The 20,001-nt window shown below is 33.5% G+C and overlaps 1 pseudogene; it reads right to left on the reverse strand.

The window, feature by feature from the left end:
• Positions 1 to 7,769: 7,769 nt before the first annotated feature.
• Positions 7,770 to 9,202, reverse strand: LOC132316358 (putative inactive methylesterase 20; annotated as a pseudogene).
• Between the last annotated feature and the right edge of the window lie 10,799 nt (positions 9,203 to 20,001).

The following is a 20,001-nucleotide window of genomic DNA, read 5'->3' on the forward strand; positions in this document are numbered from 1 at the left end:
AAGAAGTTTGTGGTGGGTCATCGTTTTAACACTTATGCTAAAGTGGTGGAATGTACCATGGCAGTAGAGGTGAATAATAACATTACCTTTCAGAAACAGAAGGAGCGTAGGGCAGAACAGAAAAGTAAAGGGGCTAGCAGCTCTCAACAAAATCAGAACAACTCTCAACAGAATCAGAGGGGTCAGCAGCAGCAGGCTCAGAGAAACTGGCAAGGTCATTCTTGGCAGAAAGGCAGACAAGATTGGCGAGCAGGGAAATGGCAGAAAGTTAGTGAAGGTGAGCAATCCACAGCTTTAGTACCAGCCACACCTCATGATGCACAGCCATATCAGTTCAGCAGGCATTGCTACAATTGTCGTGAACAAGGACATTTGGCTCGTAATTGTCCCAAGCCTCATAAGAATAACCAGCAGAAAGGTCAGCCACCACAGCAGCAAGGAGGTGCAAGGGTTTATGCAGTTGTTCCAGATGGGAGACAGGATTGTGCACCACCAACAGTGGAAGGTACACTTACTATTTATGACAGTATAGCTAGAGTACTTTTTGATTTAGGTTCTTCGTATTCTTTTATTGCACTATCATTTGTGGATACACTGGGATTAGAACCTGGACATATGAGTAATGCCTTATCTATTACAACTCCACTCGGGAGCGCGACGACATTTGATAGAATATGTCATGCTAGCCCTGTTACAATTAGGAAGTTGAAGTATCTATTAATTTGATAGTATTATGTATGAGAGACTTTGATGCTATACTGGGTATGGATTGGTTGGCTAGATATCATGCTCAGTTGGACTACCATGAGAGGATTATTATATTCTCAGTTCTGGGACAGTTACCTTCTCGAGATAAGTGTGGGGAGTTCGAGGGCACCATGACTATGGGATTTTTGGCCCACATCGAGGTGGTTGAGCAATGCGTGACTATAGAGCAGTTGCCTACAGTGTCAGAGTATGCAGATGTGTTTCAGGATATTCCAGGTTTGCCTCCTAGGAGGGCAGTGGATTTCTGCATCGACCTCATTCTTGGTATTTCACCTATCTCTAGGGCACCCTACAGAATGGCGCCAGTTGAATTGAGTGAGTTGAAGAAGAAGTCTCAAGAGTTGCAAGATCGGGGGTTTATTCGACCTAACACATCACCTTGGGGAGCACCTATTTTATTTGTCAAGAAAAAGGATGGGTCACTCCGCTTATGTGTTGACTACCGTGCCCTAAATAAGGTTACTATTAAGAATAAGTACCCATTGCCACGCATTAATGATTTGTTTGATCAACTCAGAGAGGCACAGTTGTTTTCTAAGATTGACTTGAGGACTGGGTACCATCAGCTGAGGATTAGGGAGGAGGATATTCCTAAGACTGCCTTTAGGACTCGTTATGGCCTCTATGAGTTTTTAGTCATGCCTTTTGGGTTGACTAACGCTCTGGCAGCTTTTATGGGTTTGATGAACCGAGTGTTTCGACCTTACTTGGATCAGTTTATTGTGGTATTTGTTGATGACATCCTGATATATTCCAAGACTAAGGAGGAGCATGAGAGACACTTGAGTATTACACTTCAGACTTTGCATGAGCATCAGCTCTATGCTAAGTTTGAGAAGTGTGACTTTTGGCAAGAGCAGATTCAGTTTTTAGGGCATGTGATCTCTAAGGATGGAGTTTCAGTAGATTCTGCCAAGGTGGAGGCTGTGATGAGTTGGAAACGGCCTACTACTGTCATTGAGATTCGTAGCTTCTTAGGACTGGCTGGATACTACAGGCGCTTTATTGAGGGTTTCTCTAAGATTCATGTACCTTTGACCCGTTTGACTCAAAATGATGTGAAGTTTGTTTGGGACTACCATTATGAGCAGGCATTTGAGGAGCTGAAGACGAGATTGACATCAGCACTAGTTCTTACCATTCCTGCTAGTGGTGAGAGATTTGTGATTTATACAGATGCATCACATCAGGGTCTTGGCTGTGTTTTGATGCAAGATGATAAGGTGGTAGCGTATGCCTCTAGGCAGCTTAAGCCATATGAGCAAAATTACCCTACACATGACCTGGAATTGGCAGCAGTGGTTCCTGCATTGAAGGTGTGGAGGCATTACTTGTATGGCGAGGAATTTGAGTTATTCTCTGATCACAAGAGCCTCAAATACCTCTACACTCAGAAGGAGTTGAATATGAGGCAACGGAGGTGGATGGAGAAGATGAAGGATTTTGATATGACCCTTCAGTATAATCCTGGAAAGGCTAATGTGGTAGCGGATACCTTGAGTCGAAAACCGAGGGGATTAGTTACCTTTATGATGATTCAGGAGTGGAAGATGTTAGAGGCATTGGAAGAGTTTTCTATCATGCTAAGTTCTCATAGTACAGGGGCTCTTCTTTGTAGTTTGACTGTACAACCTACTTTGATCAGTTGGATCATTCATTCTCAGACTCAAGATGACAGGTTACAGACCAAAGCAGTTGAGGCTGTTAATGATGAAGGTAATGTTGACTGGACGTATGGAGCTGATGGTGGTATGAGATTTTGAGGTAGGCTATGTGTTCCAGACTTAGCAGACCTCAAGAGAGAGATTTTAGAGGAGGCACACCACTCTAGGTACACAGTGCACCCAGGTGGCACTAAGATGTATTATGATCTTAAGAGGCAGTTTTTGTGGGAAGGCATGAAACGTGATGTGGTAGAGTTTGTATCTAGATGTCTCACTTGTCAGCGAGTGAAGGCTGAGCACCAGAGACAAGCAAGACTATTACAGCCTTTACCTGTGCCTGAGTGGAAATGGGAGTATGTGAAGATGGATTTTGTTGTGGGGTTACCGAAGTCGATACATAACTATGATACAGTATGGGTGATAGTGGACCGATTGACTAAATCAGCTCATTTCTACCTATTCGAGCTACTGATACTGTAAAGGAATTATGTAAGATCTATCTCAGAGACATAGTTAAGCTTCATGGAGTGCCGGTGTCTATTGTCTCAGATCGTGATCCTCATTTTACATCTCGATTTTGGAGTAGGTTCCAAGCAGCTTTTGGTACTCCTTTGAGTTTGAGTACTGCTTTCCATCCTCAGACCGATGGCCAGTCTGAGAGGGTTATTCAAGTGTTGGAGGATATGCTTCGTGCTTGTGTGCTAGATTTTCAAGGTAGTTGGGAGGATCACATTCCATTGGTTGAGTTCGCTTATAATAACAGCTATCAGGCTAGTATCAGCATGGCACCGTATGAGGCACTTTATGGTAGACCTTGTCGTTCACCGGTATGTTGGGCTGAGGTTGGTGATGGTAGTTTATTGGGGCCAGAGTTGGTGCAAGAGACTACAGAAAAGGTTGCCATCATTTGAGATCGACTTCGCACAGCTCAGAGTCGACAGAAGAGCTATGCAGATCGACGCCGTCGTGCTTTGGAGTTTAGTATGGGTGACTTAGTGTTCTTGAAAGTATCACCAATAAAAGGGGTTACAAGATTTGGCAGGAAGAAAGGGAAGCTAGCTCCTCGATTCATTGGACCTTTTGAGATTACAGAAAGGATTGGGAAAGTGGCATATAGATTGGCCTTACCACTATATGCCACTTTCCCATAATGCAACCTATGTTGAGACTCCTATTCGCATCATTGACAGTATGGTGAAACAGTTGAGGCGGGCAGAGATACCTCTAGTGAGGGTGCAGTGGAATCATCAGGACGAGAGAGAGGCTACCTGGGAGCTAGAGTCAGAAATGAAGGAAAAATATCCATATCTATTCGAATAAGGTACGCAAATTTCGAGGACGAAATTTCTTTCTAAGAGGATAGAATGTAATATCTTTAAAAATAATAATAATAAATAAATAAGATATGTAAGTATGTTTTTTTAGGAACGGATTATGGTTGTGTTATCCTATTATTTTGAAATTTAAAAAAAAAGAGAGTTTTATTTGACTTAAAACTCTAAAGATAATATCTATATTAGAGTTTCTATTGTTTTGGGTGAGGAAAAAACGAAAAGAAAACACCGTCTTTCTCAAAACCTACCTTAAACTCTTATCACGTTAATTCCTGGGTACCGATAACTAAAGCATAGTTAACCTTTTGCAGTGGCTAGAAGGAGAGGTGATTAAAAGTCATATACGTGAAGAAGGAGTAGCATGATCTTTTTGAGGCAAGTTAATCTTGCCTTATAATTTTATATATACAACTGACTTGCTTATTAAAGTTTTAATATTAAATTATGAATTCTGTGTTCTATAGTATATAGATCATCTTGTTAATATTAGGTACTCGTTGAAGATAGTTGTACACTATTTGTTTATATATATTGATATTTTATTTACATACACACTTACAATTGTTAATTGAGCAATTCAAATGATCTGTGTTAAATAGTAGCATTTGGGTATGAATTGTATGCTATCCTGATGAAGTCTTTATTCTGTAAATTGTGTGAATAGTCATTAATGAGTAGATCTATATATATATATATATATATATATATATATATATATATATATATATATATCTTCGTACATATATATAATACACTGTTATACTATTTTTTTTAGAAACTTAACTGGCATATAAATTTAGTTACATATATATTGATGTATGAATTCCTAATGTAGACTCGTTCATTATTTAGTCTTTTGTATAAATTTCTAATGTTGAATTATGAATTTCTGATGTTGAGTATCAATTAAGTATAGATTAAATGTGTAATTGAATTATATATAAATGCAATAAATTAGATATTTACTTACATGATATTACTTATTAAGTCTGTTTATAATCATGGAAATTATAGTGTTGGGTCTCTGGGCATTCTGTATACGGGTGTATATATATAAAGTTGATTATCAGTGTTGGATTTTAAGACATCTAAAGTATATAAAGTTGGTTTCATGGTTATTAGTTAAACAATAAATCTATATTAAGGAAAAGACAAAGTAATTTGATCACTGGGCTGGGATTTGATTACATGTAACCATAAAAATTATATTTAATTATTTAACTTTCTCTAGCATTGAAATGACATTACTGTTGGCTGGAAAACGTGACTAAGGTGATGTGGGTTAGTGACCATTAAATCACATGAATAATGTTTTGTATATACATATATAAATACTACTGTATTTGACTAGTATCAGTAGGTTATGTATAGGACATATGAACTGTGGTTGATGATAATTTTAAGTTACCCGACCACATGATAGTTCAGTGGGAAATTTCATAAAAGTTTAATTGTAATTCTCATAATTGGGTAATTAAAGGTGCATTTTTATGCATTAATTATTATTAATTAATAATATTTTTTTTTAATTCACCATAATTAATAATTAATGGATGACTTGGTTAGTCGGAGGGGTAGTCAGGGACTAACCCTATGATGATTTTTGGGTATGGTCAGGGACCTATCTATTTGGGAGTGCACTACTCTTTTACTATGGCCATGGGTCTAATAAGCCCTTATTGTGTGAATGTGATCAGGGATCATCTGGGGAGTAGACGTACAATCCAGCCACACGTGTGTTTTCGATAGTTAGGGATTATACGATTCACACCACTTTATTAGACGGGAGCCCGGGGCTCATATGAGTTATGTAGATTTAATTAAAGTAAATAATGTTGTTGAGTTTATAATTAATTGGAGATTATGCAATTTTTTTTTTTTAGTAATGCACTTAATTGAGTTACTTGTATATATGGGAATATAAGGTATGGTTAGCTTGCTGAACGATGATTATGTTTAGCATCTCTTGCTGAGCTTGTGAACTCACCCCATTATCACATTTCAGGTACTCATAGAGTAGAAACGTGATGGGATCACATGATGGTGACGGATTTTGGCTAGTTTTTCGTATTCTTCGGTTTAGTTCAATTTCCCATTGTAATAAGAATGACGATATTTTTTTTTTTGAGATTTAGTTCATTTAGTCTAGTTATCATGAATTATTTTTTTGACAAGATCGATTATTATTATGGTTGTACCGATTTAATAAATTAAAGGGAGATTTTCATCTACTTCTTTATTTAATTATTTTTCTGTAAAGTTGTGGTTGTGTAAGGAAAGTCATGCCAAATTTAAATACGAGACAAGAGTTCATGTATTTAGGATTTTGGGGTGTGATAGTATCTCTCAACATTACCTTGAGAGTTGTGTATTCTCCTTACTACCATTGAGAGTGTGGATTGAATTAAGAAGTCGGGGTGTGACAGTATCTCTCAACATTACCTTGAGAGTTGTGTATTCTCCTTACTACCATTGAGAGTGTGGATTGAATTAAGAAGTTTACCAGTGACTTAGAGAGACAAACGTTCTTTAATTGTTGAATTGTCAAATATAAAATATTTACCCGTTCTTCCATCAAATATCAAATATTTTAATGATACATTTGTTAGGATATGTGTGCCCTAGCATAGCAAATTCTAATTTTGGATTGTAAAAGTCATGGTTTCTTGTCTGGATATTATTATTAAAGCATTATACAATTGGTGAATGGAATGTATTATTTTTCGATTCTTTATGGAATTGATGGTATCCGCTTGATTACAAAATATATTTATATATGTATGTAATGGCAATTAATACTATGATATAAATTAGTAATCATAAATGGTTTAAAGTAGGTAATTATGGATGGACATTTAATTAGTTAAGACTTAAACCGAGTCCACAATAGATTGAGATATATTGCGAGAGCTGTCGTATGCAATTGCTCTCTATCACAGTCATGGCTTTTGATTCTCAAGCATGAGAGAAGTATAGACTCTTTTATTAATTAATAATTACTTTGATTTGTTCGGCGGATACCTCGGGATCTTTAGATCGACACTTTGGGTAGTTATGTAATTAATAATTAGAGGTCTATATTCTCAATATTTGCATCAGTGCTATTTGTATTTATTTTGTTTTGATTATGGTTGATCACAAATTAAATTCGAAAGCCTTCGTATGTTTTAGACAAATGTTTTATATATATATTTATTTAATAAATTATTATTATTTTTTGTCAAATAAATATTTTATTGTGATCGAGCCGGAAATAATCAAAGGTAACAAAATAATTATATTAATTATGTTGTCGGATTGATGGCTTTAATTATCCGATAAATAATTAAGCATAGAGGGGTCAAAGTGCAACATTGACTTAGAGGTTATTTACTATTTAATTGGAGTGCAATTAATTTCTTTTAGTGGAGTAGAAATTAATTTATGAATTAATTGAATTGGGTCCATGGTTTAATGGACCGGACCAATTATTAATTTATAAGAGCCAAGAAAATAGTAAGCCCAAAAGGATTCTCACCAATAGCCCAAGTTGATATTGGAGTCATGTTAGGATTGAGAAAGTTGAATTAGAGATGGAGAATGATTTATTGTTTCCTTATTCTTATTTTTATTTTGCCTATATATACATGAGTTCATGTATATTTTAGGGGTGACTTGGAGAACAAGAAAAAGGAATACACTTTCTCTCTCTAGATTTTAGGGTTTTGTTTTCTCTTCTAAAGGAGGCTACCACCAGCCTAGATTCCAAGGTCATTCATCAAGGCATATTGGTGATTCCTAAAGGGAAGATAATAATTGAACGGAAGGAGAAAGGATCTTGCTAAAGGGATCTACAATAAGTGAGAACATTCACTTTAGAGGAAAGTTCAAAAGGTTTACTCAGACCTTTGATGTAAGTATTCAATCTGTTTATTGAATTATGCATCATCTTTTATTTATCTTTACATAAAACTTGTCTCTGTGTGATGAATCAAGATCCGTGATTGCAAATCCCTCAAAAGTTTTAAAAACTTGCACGTTTCCCAACAACATTAGTATTATTTCCGACTACATGGTTCAACTCATGCACTTCAGGACAGCGTTGTGGGTCACCATGCTTTAGCTGCTTTATGAGAACTGACGCTATAGGCTTTGGTGGAATAGTTTTTAGACATTTAGCAGCATTTTTCATTTTCGACAAAAACAAAAAAATTTCCAAAATTTAAAGGCACGCAACTATAACATTGCCCTTAGCAAGATTCAAACACTTATATTTGGACTAATTGTCCAATTTGTATCGAAGACCAAATTTGTTGTAGCATGGACGTGTGTTTACTTTGTGTGTGTGTGTGTGTGTGAGAGAGAGAGAGAGAGAGAGTGTGTGTGAGAGGTGAGGGGCTTACCTCAATAGAGCGGATATGATAGAGGGTGGATTTCATGAACTTGGGGCCTACAGCCAATGATATTAGAGGTTCATTGGGGTCACCAAATGCTTCAAACTGTGTGTCCATATAGGCTTCCAGTGGAGTCCCTCCAGCATACTTTTAGAGCAAAAATAGAAAGAAAAAAAATTAGGAAGCAAAATTGACAACAAAAGTTCCTAAATATAGGATATAAAGTTGATATACTTTTAACAATGGTTCCTTACTTGATTAATTTTGCTCAAATAATGAAAAATATTAAATCATAATCTATTCCAAATTTCATTTATATTGTTTATATTTTTGTGTGTTAACGCACATTTGTAATAAAAATAATGATAGACTGACGAAAGACCAACCAAATGAATAACGAAACGGCTCGCATTTACTTCATGGATTGTGTGGGGCCTTAACATGAGCCCCACATCAGCAATCAAGTGGATTGGAAACCCTTCCATTCTCCATTGAAAAGCCAATTCGGCTACTCATCATTTTGTGTACTTAATATTTTGTGTGGGACCTTAATATTTTGTGTACTTAAATAGGTTGAAAGAGTTAATCGACCCAAGCAAGTGACAAGAAAAGAAATTAACAAGACGTCGTATAGACCTCACATGGATGCATAATGTGGTTATCTTATTTTTTTCGGTCCGTATATCATTACACGTACTATTATGATATGAGAACATATGATGGCCCGTTTGTGCTATCAGACATGATCGCATTGAGGAAGACCACTACAGAGGTACTTCTACATAGCAAGAGCAGCACCCATGCCGCCACCACTATGTCCCACTAGTATCACCTTCTCACCTTGAGGAATCGCCTCCAGGACCTCCAACAACGGCAGTGTGTAGTCGTGGAGTGACCGGACATCGTCTAGTTGCTTCAAATTGATACCAGAAGCCGCGAGGTTCACCACCATGAACCGATGACCGGCCGCCTCAATCTGCGGTTTAACCTTGTACCATACCCAAGCTCCATAGCATGCACCATTTGTTAGCACAAAATGCTTATGTTGCTTGCCCACTTCCATTTTTTCTTGTTTAATTAATCAGGGATGTTCCTATCTTGTATATAGATGCACATATATATATATAGTGATGAACAAGGAAATGTGTCCCAAGGGCTACATTGGCTAGTTGAAATTTAAAAATTGGGTTCTGAATTATGAATTATACACTAAGCAATAGAATATAAATAAGGTAAGGTTATAATTCAATTGTCCTATGTTTGGTTTGTCTAACATGCATTATTATTTGGTTGGATATTGTATTTAATTTCCACGAGCTGTGTACAAATTTTTTATATCATAATTGATTTGTTGGGACTGTTTACTAATAAAATGATAAATGATGATTGCCTCCTATATATTGCGAGGGAAGTTTTGAAAGGTATGGTATGAAAGAAATTGCTGAAAAGTAACTTTCAAATTGTTTGAATGCACAACGCATCGTTTATTATTTTAAGTTCAAAGAATTTGATGGGAGTGGGTGATTTTCTTATGTGCGATATTATGAATGATGAACCATTTATAACTAATCACACAATTTTTCACATTTCATACTTAGTTTCTTAACCAAAAAAAAAAAAAAATGTTAGGATATTTAATCCAAGGTTTGATTCGATTCAAATTCAAGATAGCCAAACTATTTGTGAAGTAAGTCTATCAAAGAATCGATCTTTTATAAATGAGGTGATAAGCTGACTATTAGAATGTAATAACCCTCTTCCTATGAGATGATTGTTAGAATTAATGTAACAATCTACTCTCTATCTAGAGACAATATTGTTCACCTTTAACTCTCCCGAACAAGAGACTTTCAAGGGGGTCACCCATCCCACTTAACTCCGGAGATTTGGTAGGTTTACGACTATTACGGTTTTAAAATGCGTTATGTCATAGAAAGGTGTAGAACCTACATATAGCACTTCACATTTCTCAGACGATATGAAATCATGACACCCTGTAATTTGTCAGTGCTCGCCCACGTCACATTCGCCCATAGAAGTCGTCACATAGAAGACAAAAATGACATCTTTTAAGTTTCGACGCCTCAATAAAAGGAACTACACAAGTAAAACATATAATGAATGAGATAAATTATTTAAAACAAAGATAATTCACATCCTTTCACTAATAAATGTTCTTCAAACAAATACTTGAAAATTGTACCAATATCACTTGAAAACAAGTTGTAAAAGTGGGGTTGAAACCACATTAAAGATACAATCTAAAACAGTACCAAGCTTAGTAGTAAAGTGCATGAGATATAAAAGCTACATTGTAAAGAAATGTGTTTTTTGGTTGGGGACCATTTGCAAAGTCTTCTCCAACACCTTTTATAGTTATTTCCAAGACCAGTTGAGGGCGGTTATGTTGCGGTTGTAATCAACTGCTAAATTTGAATTCAAATACAATTCAAATGCAACTTCTTGTGTATAATCTTCTCTTTAGCACCTTCTGCTATGAATAAAACTATTAGTAACAGCTATTTTTGAATAGAGGCCTAAAATTACTCTTAGTCGACCATTGAATTTGATCCCTCTAAGGTTCGGCACCTCACCAACACTAAGTTAGCACCTCACCAACTCTCGACATTTTCACTCCGATTTTACTGAATTTGCCAAGCAATTTTAAATTTTATTTTAGGATGCAAACAATCCCCAAGGTCTTTGAAAATGAGGGCTGGCCAATTTTTTTTTTTTTTAATTTTTAGTTCAACTTTTTAACTAAATTTTCTCTAATTAATTCTAAATCTAAGCTGCCGATTCTAAATACTATAGGTTAGTTTCATTATTCCATGAGATATTCAAAATTGGAAATTTGAACTAGGCCTAATCAAGATTTTCTTACTTCTTGAAAAGAGGTGGCTGGTGGATCTCTTTGATTCGTCATGAAGGCTGTGATGAAAACTGCAACAAAGATCTTCTCGGAGAAGCTCTCCATAGCTAGAGAAATGCAAAAGCCGCCATATATAACTGTGCCCAACTAGGACCACCATCTCACCACCAGGCAGGGATGCTATGAAGTCCATCAATGGTTGCATGTAGTCAGATATGGTGGCAATCGTTAGAAATTATGAATAAAAATTGTTTGATTAGTCATCAATAGATGTCTTTGACTGAACATGTGTGATTACTGGTTGGTTATGTGTTGAAAATATGCAACTTAAAACGAACAAACATAACCTATTGTAGTGGATGTGTCTAATGGTGAACAGACACAGTGTGAACCATTGCAACCTATTGGAGTGAATGTGTCTAGTGATAAACAGACACCATGTGAACCATTGCAACCAATTGGAGTGGTTGTATCCGATGATGAAGAGACACATATAAATATATGGTTGTGTCCAGTGATGAAGAGACACATATAAATGGTTATGTTTAGTAATGAAAAGACACATATAAATAGTTGTGTCTAATGATGAAAATATATATATAAATGGTTGTGTCCAATGATGAAGAGACACACCCAATCTGAAAAGGCACTTCTATTTCTATAAATACCTCGTTGGGCTACCATTCAATTTTTTCTCTCCCTCTCTAGACTTTAACCCAACCCAAGTGGGTTCATCGAACTATATTAAGATTGGTACGAGCCATTTGGTTCAGATTACATCCAATTTAGCATTTATATAGTATAGATGCATTTTTTAGTCAGAGAGAGTATTACATGGAGGAGGTTCGCTGTATCCACGAGTTTGTAGTGCTACTACTGGTGGATGTAGAACGTTGTATCCTACGAGATAGACGCCACTGAGTCTGCTAGCATCATAGCTGGACGAATCTGTCTTAAGGACATAGTATCCAACACTAGCCTCAGTCCAGGTTCATTATTTATTATTATTATTATTTTATTACTTTAATTTGTATTTTAATTAAATATCGAGTTGGATATTTAATTAATTATTTTTAGCATATTATTAAATATATCATGGCATATTAGTAAAAGATTAGTGATATCTTAAATATCATTTGAAGCATATATCTTCCAACAATCTTAAGACAGATCCATTCATTGCGTATATTTTATTATATGCTTCTATTTAAGATATAAACAAGTAAATATTATACTAATAATTGAGATATAATAAAATAATGTTATATACATTATTATATAATAATATGTTAAATATTGATGTATTTAATATTATGTGAAATTGAAGCATGTTATATAAGTAGATTATTGATATAATTAAATATTGGTTGAGTTATTTTTGTAATATGATATTATGTACTATATTATATTATTTTAAATTTGTGCCAATTAGAGGTGAATAAAAGTACTTCGTTACTTTTATCAATGACTGCATAATATACTGTTATGTAACATTACAAAAATGAAGTTGAGAATCAACTTGGCAAAAAGATCAAGGTATTAAGAAATGATAAAGGTGATGAATACAAAATACCATGCTTTTATATTTGTTTAGAACATGGTATCATTCACGAAAAAATGAAGAATGTTATGTTTATAAATTTTGGTTTAACTCAGAATTTGTGGGAGGAAGTTTTGCTTTCCACAAACTATGTTTTCAAAAAATACTTCTAAAGAAAACTAATGCAACGCCATATGAATTCTTAAAAGTATGGGGGTGTCTAACTAAGGTTGCAGTTCCTGCTCCTAAAAAAAGTTAAAGTGGAACCTATAATGTGGCGACCTTGTGGGCGGGTGTGCCATGAACTGGTGCAAGAAGCACTGAAAAGCTACCACAATGGGCGAGCTACATGTGCACAGTCCAATTGGTATGAGGCCTTCTAGGATAAAATTCAAGAACAAAACCGTGCAGCTCAGTCCCAAAGCAGACAATATCATACCATGTGGTGGAGTGGGTCGTTACATAAAATCTTTGATAGGTTATGCTCATAATAGTAGTGTATATTATTTTCTTGTGCATTAATCATACAATGAAAATAAGAACGACCTTAGACATAGCAAGAGGGTTAGAACGTCTAAATCTTTTGGTCCTGATTTTCTAGCATGTTTATTGGAGAATGAGCCACAAAACTTTAAGGAAGTAAAGTCTTCTCTTGAATATTATTTTTTCTTAGATTAATCACGTGATGTAATATTAAACTATATTATTTATGCGAGTTCAATATTATTTATATAAGTGCCTACTTTTATTTGAGATTATAATATTGAGCTATATTGTTGAATTACTTAGTGTGAATAGTAATTCAATTTTACAATATAGTTTATTTAATGTGTGATGTTATTAATTTTGTTTGAGTTCATGATTGATTTGTGTATTTAATACGAAAGACAAAAATTTCAATTCTCCCGATAATCAAGGAAAAAATATCTATATTAGTATCTAAGACACGTATAGCTATGAATGGGTTAAATAAGATAAGATTTTCTAATAACTCTAAAGAGTTTAATGGAAAATGTTATGCATATACTAAGCTAGGACACTGAGACAAGCTAAATCAAGCTAGTTAGCTATAATGTATAATTTAACTAAAAGCTAAAATGTTACTAAATTGCAAACTAGTTAGTTTAGCTATAAGCTAAAATGATTAATGAGGTGCACAGAATTTAAGAGGAAGATGAAAATATGTTAGCTGGTTCTAACTCTCAATTTGGTAGAAAAAATAAGAGGATGATGAATAGTTATTTTAGCTATAAGCTATTTTAGTTATACATCATATCTACTCATGTAGGAGGAAATAATACTACTTGTAAAGTAGTAGTTTTTGAAAAATATTTCTTCAAAACAAATTATTCTACTACCAAGGTTTACTACTTAGATAAGTGTGTACTAAAGTTAAGAACTACTAGAATTGATAACTGAGCAAACTTAACTTCAAACTAGTGGTAATAACAGAGAAATGGGTGCTCATTATAAATTAGTAGTAATTAAAGAGAATAATGTGCTTAATCTAAATTAGTTAAAAACTCATTTTTAAATAGTAATAATAGTTGAGAAGTGAGTATTCACTATGTGGTGATGTATCCAAAGCTTAAATAATAAGTGAGTTATTTGCTTAAATGATTAAGTTATGTGATGTGTGATACATGAAAGGTTATGACGTGTTAATATGATTGACTTAACATGAACCTAAACATAAAGAACTCAAGTTATAAATATGAGAAATGTAGAAACAAATATTAATTAGAGCCCAATCTAATTAATATCTTTAGCATTAATTCATGGTAATGTTGGTGAATTATTATAAAAATATGCTAGAGATAAAGTGAGTACATATACACTAGAGACTATTATTTATGCTTGTTGAGAAGCGAATATGGAACCTTGAAAAGGTAGATGAGGTGAAGTATTTAAAATATGGTATTTCAGGAGTTGGAAAATCATAATAAATACATTAGAAATAAAATTTCAATATTATCCCAAAGGTGTGGGGAGATATTATCCATAAATAAAATTTACTACGAGTCACCTCATCTTAAGAGAAATATTTATAAATGTGGGGAGTTTCGAGTTCTAAGAGTTTAGGATAGAACCAAAAATTATTTATAGTATTATAACAATAGTGCATGTTGTTTCTTACGAGGAAAATATTATGGAACAACTAGAAGAGTTTTTTTTCCAACTGAAAAACTAGGTAATTTGTTCCAAGTGAAAAATTAAGTGTGCAAGTTTATAAGTCCTTAAATGGATTAAAACTATTACCGAGACAATGGCATAAATGTGATGCATAAGTCATTGTATGTAATACGCCTAATTTTAAAAGGATAGTCTCGGTATTTATTAATTTGTTTTAATTGTATTTTTAATTATTTAATTGATTATTTGACTAATTGCTTATGGATTTAATTGAATTAAGTGTTACTTGAGTATTTGATTATGTGTCTATGTGTTATTTGTATTTGATTATGTGTCTATGTGTTAATTGTTTACTTAGATTATGTGCTTAAATGATGTTTTGATTAATTGTAAATTAAATGTTTTCTTTTATTTTATTTTTTATTTTATTTTTCTTTTATAGTTATGGTTAGTAGTAATGGGTCAACTAATTGGGTCCCATGGACTACTTGAATAGGAGGTTGGATGGGTACGGACCCATGGATAGTTGTGTATATATATATATAGATATATATTATATACATATATAAAAGGGAAAATAATTTATTAATTACTTTTATAGTAACTTGGATAGTAATATTTAATCTGATATATATGTTTTATATTTAAATAATAAAAATATACATAGATTTGATACATGTTATGTTTTAAAATACTTTATAATATTATGTTAACTTAAGTATTATCGGATAATGCATTATTAAATAATGGGTAATTTATTAATTACTTTTATGGTAATTTGGGTAGTAATATTTAATCTGATATATATGTTTTATATTTAAACAATAAAAATATACATAGATTTAATACGTGTTATGTTTTAAGTTATTTTATAATATTATGGTAACTTAAATATTATTAGATAATGCATTATTAAATAATGGGTAATTTATTAATTACTTTTATGGTAACTTGGGTAGTAATATTTAATCTGATGTATATGTTTTATATTTAAATAATAAAAATATACATAGATTTGATACGTGTTATGTTTTAAGTTACTTTATAATATTATGGTAACTTAGGTATTATTGGAGAATCCATTAATAAATAATGGGATGTGTATAATTTATTTATTTAATAAAGATATACATAAATTATATACGTAACATATTTTACTTACCTTTTTAATATTTTAATATTTATTTTTTAAGTTGACTAGGATTAGGAAAGGGGTTAGGATTATTTTATTTAGCATATAAATATATAGCTATAGGTTGTCAAAGGGGGTTAGAAATATTCACGTGATATATTCTAGAGAGAGAGTTAGAGAGGGAAGGAAGAAAATTAAGAAAGGAATGAGGAGAAAAACCCTGTAGAGAGAAGATCAAGGAAGAAGAAGTGTAACTTTCGATCCGAAAGTTTAAGGCAAGTTCTTCCTCTATCTCTTTCCCTTTAATTCGTGTTTCTATACATGCCTAGGAAATTCCAGGATTTATTAAACACATAAAATTAAATAATTATGCATGTTTAATTGTATTAGAACATAGGTTTTATGAAATTGGTTCATATCTGTTCTTGTGTTATGAATTGATAAATGCATGATTTTGATTTGATTTCTGGTGTGAATTTTTACATGTTTAAATTATGTATTTTTCATATCTGTAGAATGATGGAACGTAGAAACATGCCTAGGATTCTTGAACATTAAATAGGGATTAGGTTTGGGTTTAAATAAATTTAAATAGACTCAATCATAATGATGTTTGCTATTTGAATGTTTTTAACAAACGAATGGATTTAATCTTTTAAAATGTTTTAGCAATTGAGATTAAATGTGTAGGATGAATTGGATATGGAGAATACTTATTTAACGGTATAATAAAATATTATCATGTATAAGATTAAGTTTGTGTAGGACATATGATATAGGAAGCTTAAATAAATAATAAGTCATTCATATTATGTGATAACTTGATATCATATTATCATAGTTATTTCTGGAATGTTTGATGTATTTCCTTAATTGTTATATCAATTATTGGATTGTTTGGTTTAATGCACCGGTATGGGACGGTGGCATTCTAGGGACGGATTAACTTATCAGTTAAGTCCTACTTATTTTATATAAAGGAATGGATTAACTAAAATGTTAAGTCTTACTTATATTCAAGTCAGGTCAGCTTAACAAGTTGAATGACTTATGGAGGATTAATTTATTATATACGGGAATGGATTAACTAAAATGTTAAATCCTACTTATATTCAAGTCAGTTCAGCTGAACAAGTTGAATGACTTATGGAGGATTAATTTATACTGGATAGGATGGTTACTAGATTATATATATATAAGTATGGTGCCATGATATGAGCTTGAGTCTCAGGATCAGTGGTTAGGGCGCGTATATCGCTAGGGATGTGTAGTTATATATAGTGTAGTTGTGTACCCTGGTAGGTCTGTACTCGTACCCACTATATGTGCGTTCTGCATGTTGCCAACTATTCAGGTTGAGACAACCCTATAGTCTAGTGAGGTTCCTTTAGTGTGTGTGTGTGTGTGTGTGTGTGTGTGTGTGTGTGTGTGTGTATATACGAACTATTAGTTACTGTTGGATTGACTAGGATGTATACGTGTATCGAATCTCTGCTTGAACTGTAGTAGAGTATAATTTGTTTGTGGGCCTGACCCACCATTATTTTTCAGGTGTTTGTCAGGAGTAGATGTTGTTTGTGCTGAACGGGGATCAGTCTACTTCATTCTTCCGATACTACATAGGAGTTCCTGTATGATTCAGTTTCCTGATTTAGACAGTTATTACTGTCATTTGTTTAGTTTGGATTTTCAAGAGGTCCACACAGTATGGATTCCCGAGTTGTATTTTGGAGGATCAGTTGTATCAGAAGAATTTATTAATTAATGGAAATATATTCTGAGGTCTATTATTAGATTATCATTTTAGTTTCTTGTCAGTATTTTATTTAGTATTCTTTATTCTTTTGTACTCTGTGTTTGTTTATTGCCGATTTGTTTTTGATATCCCTGGGTATTCGGGCGTGCGCCTAGCCAACCTGCATTCGTAAATCCGGGGGTATCACATTGTATGCCTTAAAAAATAAATGATACACTAATTGGTATATTTTATATGAAAGATTTAACATCTGATAACATAGCATATTCTCAATAGAATGAGATTGAGATAATACTAGTTATGATAACAAAAGCCTAACTAACTTTTGTAGATGAAAATCTCAAATATAAATACTAGTCAAAGTATATCATTAGTTGAGATTGTAAGGCATCTTAATAACTGTGTTTAATTGCACATTTTCAATCCAAGATAAGATCACTGAAAAACAATAAATTGGGTAGTTGAGATATACCCTAAGTCCAATATTGCATAGATCGAGGTATCTAAATAAGTTGGAGGTGTAACTGTGATGCAATCTAGATGTGGGATATTAAAGACTTCAAATCCAATAGTGGATATGTCTTTTATATTAATGGTATAGTTGTATGTTTTTAATATAACTCAAAGTTAGAAATTTTGAATAAATCAAATAGGAAAGTCAATAAACTTCACCTATAGGACATTTCAAAGTAAGTCTACACATGTACCAATAAAGAAAAGGATATTGCTAACAATAAGTAATTTTAGGGCACAAAGTATACAGTTGCTCTCAATTGGAGAAATCTCTGCAGGGTGTAATATTTCTAAACACAACCTTGTAGCCACATATAAACTTAAGGTTGTACTAGAGAGCAATTGTACAGATTATCGAGAGGAATGGGGTTAAAGGCGAAAGCTAACGAGTCACGTTAATAGAATTCCAACATAGCTGACTGGAGATCCCAAGATCTAGGTTCAAAGGGACAACAGAAATTCTGAGTGACTCACTGGAAAGATATAAATCTTCTACCTATTTCTATGATGAGGCAGTGCTACCAACAGTGAGAATTAGGATAAGTTATGCTTTTAATGACTTTTATACCTTGAAAATTCAAGTGGGGTATGGTAGGATACTCTTAATAAGAAGTTACCTATATGAGTGTGAAATGGGCCACTTCTATGAGAACTATAAATGCTAAGTTTTTTGGAGCACTCATTGAATACTAGGGGTTGTTCAGGGCCAAAATGAACACAACAATGAGAGCCTATTTTGTGAGGAAGGGAATTGTGTGTTTGCTATTGTCTTGGTTTACATCAACGGCTGAATAGTTCAAGACATCATGTTCACTGGTTAGCCAGTAAATCCGATAGTAATGCACTAGGGAAGGTTCAAGGCCAAAAACTACATATCCCAATGCAGTAACTTTCTGACTATACTCTCTTTAGTGTCTGCGTGATCATTTTTTGCATTTAAGCAACCAATTTTCATTCATGTGGGGGATTGTTAGAAATTATGAATGAAAATTGTTTGATTAGTCATCAATAGATGTCTTTGACTGAACAGGTGTGATTACTGGTTGGTAATGTGCTGAAAAGATGCAACATAAAATGAACGGACATAACCTATTGAAGTGGATATGTCTAATGGTGAACAAACACAATGTGAACTATTGCAGCCTATTTGAGTGAATGTGTCAGTGGTGAACAGATACTATGTGAACCATTGCAACCAATTGGAGTAGTTGTGTCCGATGATGAAGAGACACATATAAATGGTTGTGTCCAGTGATGAAGAGACATATATAAATGGTTGTGTCCAGTAATGAAAAGACACATATAAATTATTGTGTCTAATGATGAAGAGACATATATAAATGGTTGTGTCTAATGATAAAGAGACACACCCAATCCGAAAGGCACTTTTATTTCTATAAATACCCCCTTGGACTGCCATTTGCAATTCGTTCAATTCAATTTTTTCTCTCCTTCTCTAAATTTGAACCCAACCCAAGTGGGTTCAAACCATAGGTCAAGTGGTCTGAGCCACTTAGACCCTAATCCAATTTCATCGAACCATATTAAGATTGGTCCAAATCATTTGGTTCTGATTGCATCCAATTTAGCATTTATATAATATAGATTCATTTTTGAGTCAGAGAGAGTATTATATGAAGAGGTTTGCCGTATCCACTAGTTTGTAGTGCTGCTACTGGTGGATATAGACCGTTGTATCATGGTAGTTAGACGCCACTGAATCCGTTAGCACCATAGCGGGGCAAATCTGTCTTGAGGATATAGTATCCAATATTAGTCTCGGTTCAGGTTTTTTATTTATTATTATTATTTTATTGCTTTAATTTGTATTTTAATTAAATATCGAGTTGAGTATTTAATTAATTATTTTTAACATATTATTAAGTGTCTCATGGCATATTAGTATAAGATTAGTG

The sequence above is a fragment of the Cornus florida genome, unplaced genomic scaffold (assembly GCF_030987335.1).
Source record: "Cornus florida cultivar Cherokee Brave unplaced genomic scaffold, ASM3098733v1 CherokeeBrave_3.0.0_Hap2_Chr07, whole genome shotgun sequence".
In the NCBI taxonomy this organism is placed as follows: Eukaryota; Viridiplantae; Streptophyta; class Magnoliopsida; order Cornales; family Cornaceae; genus Cornus; species Cornus florida.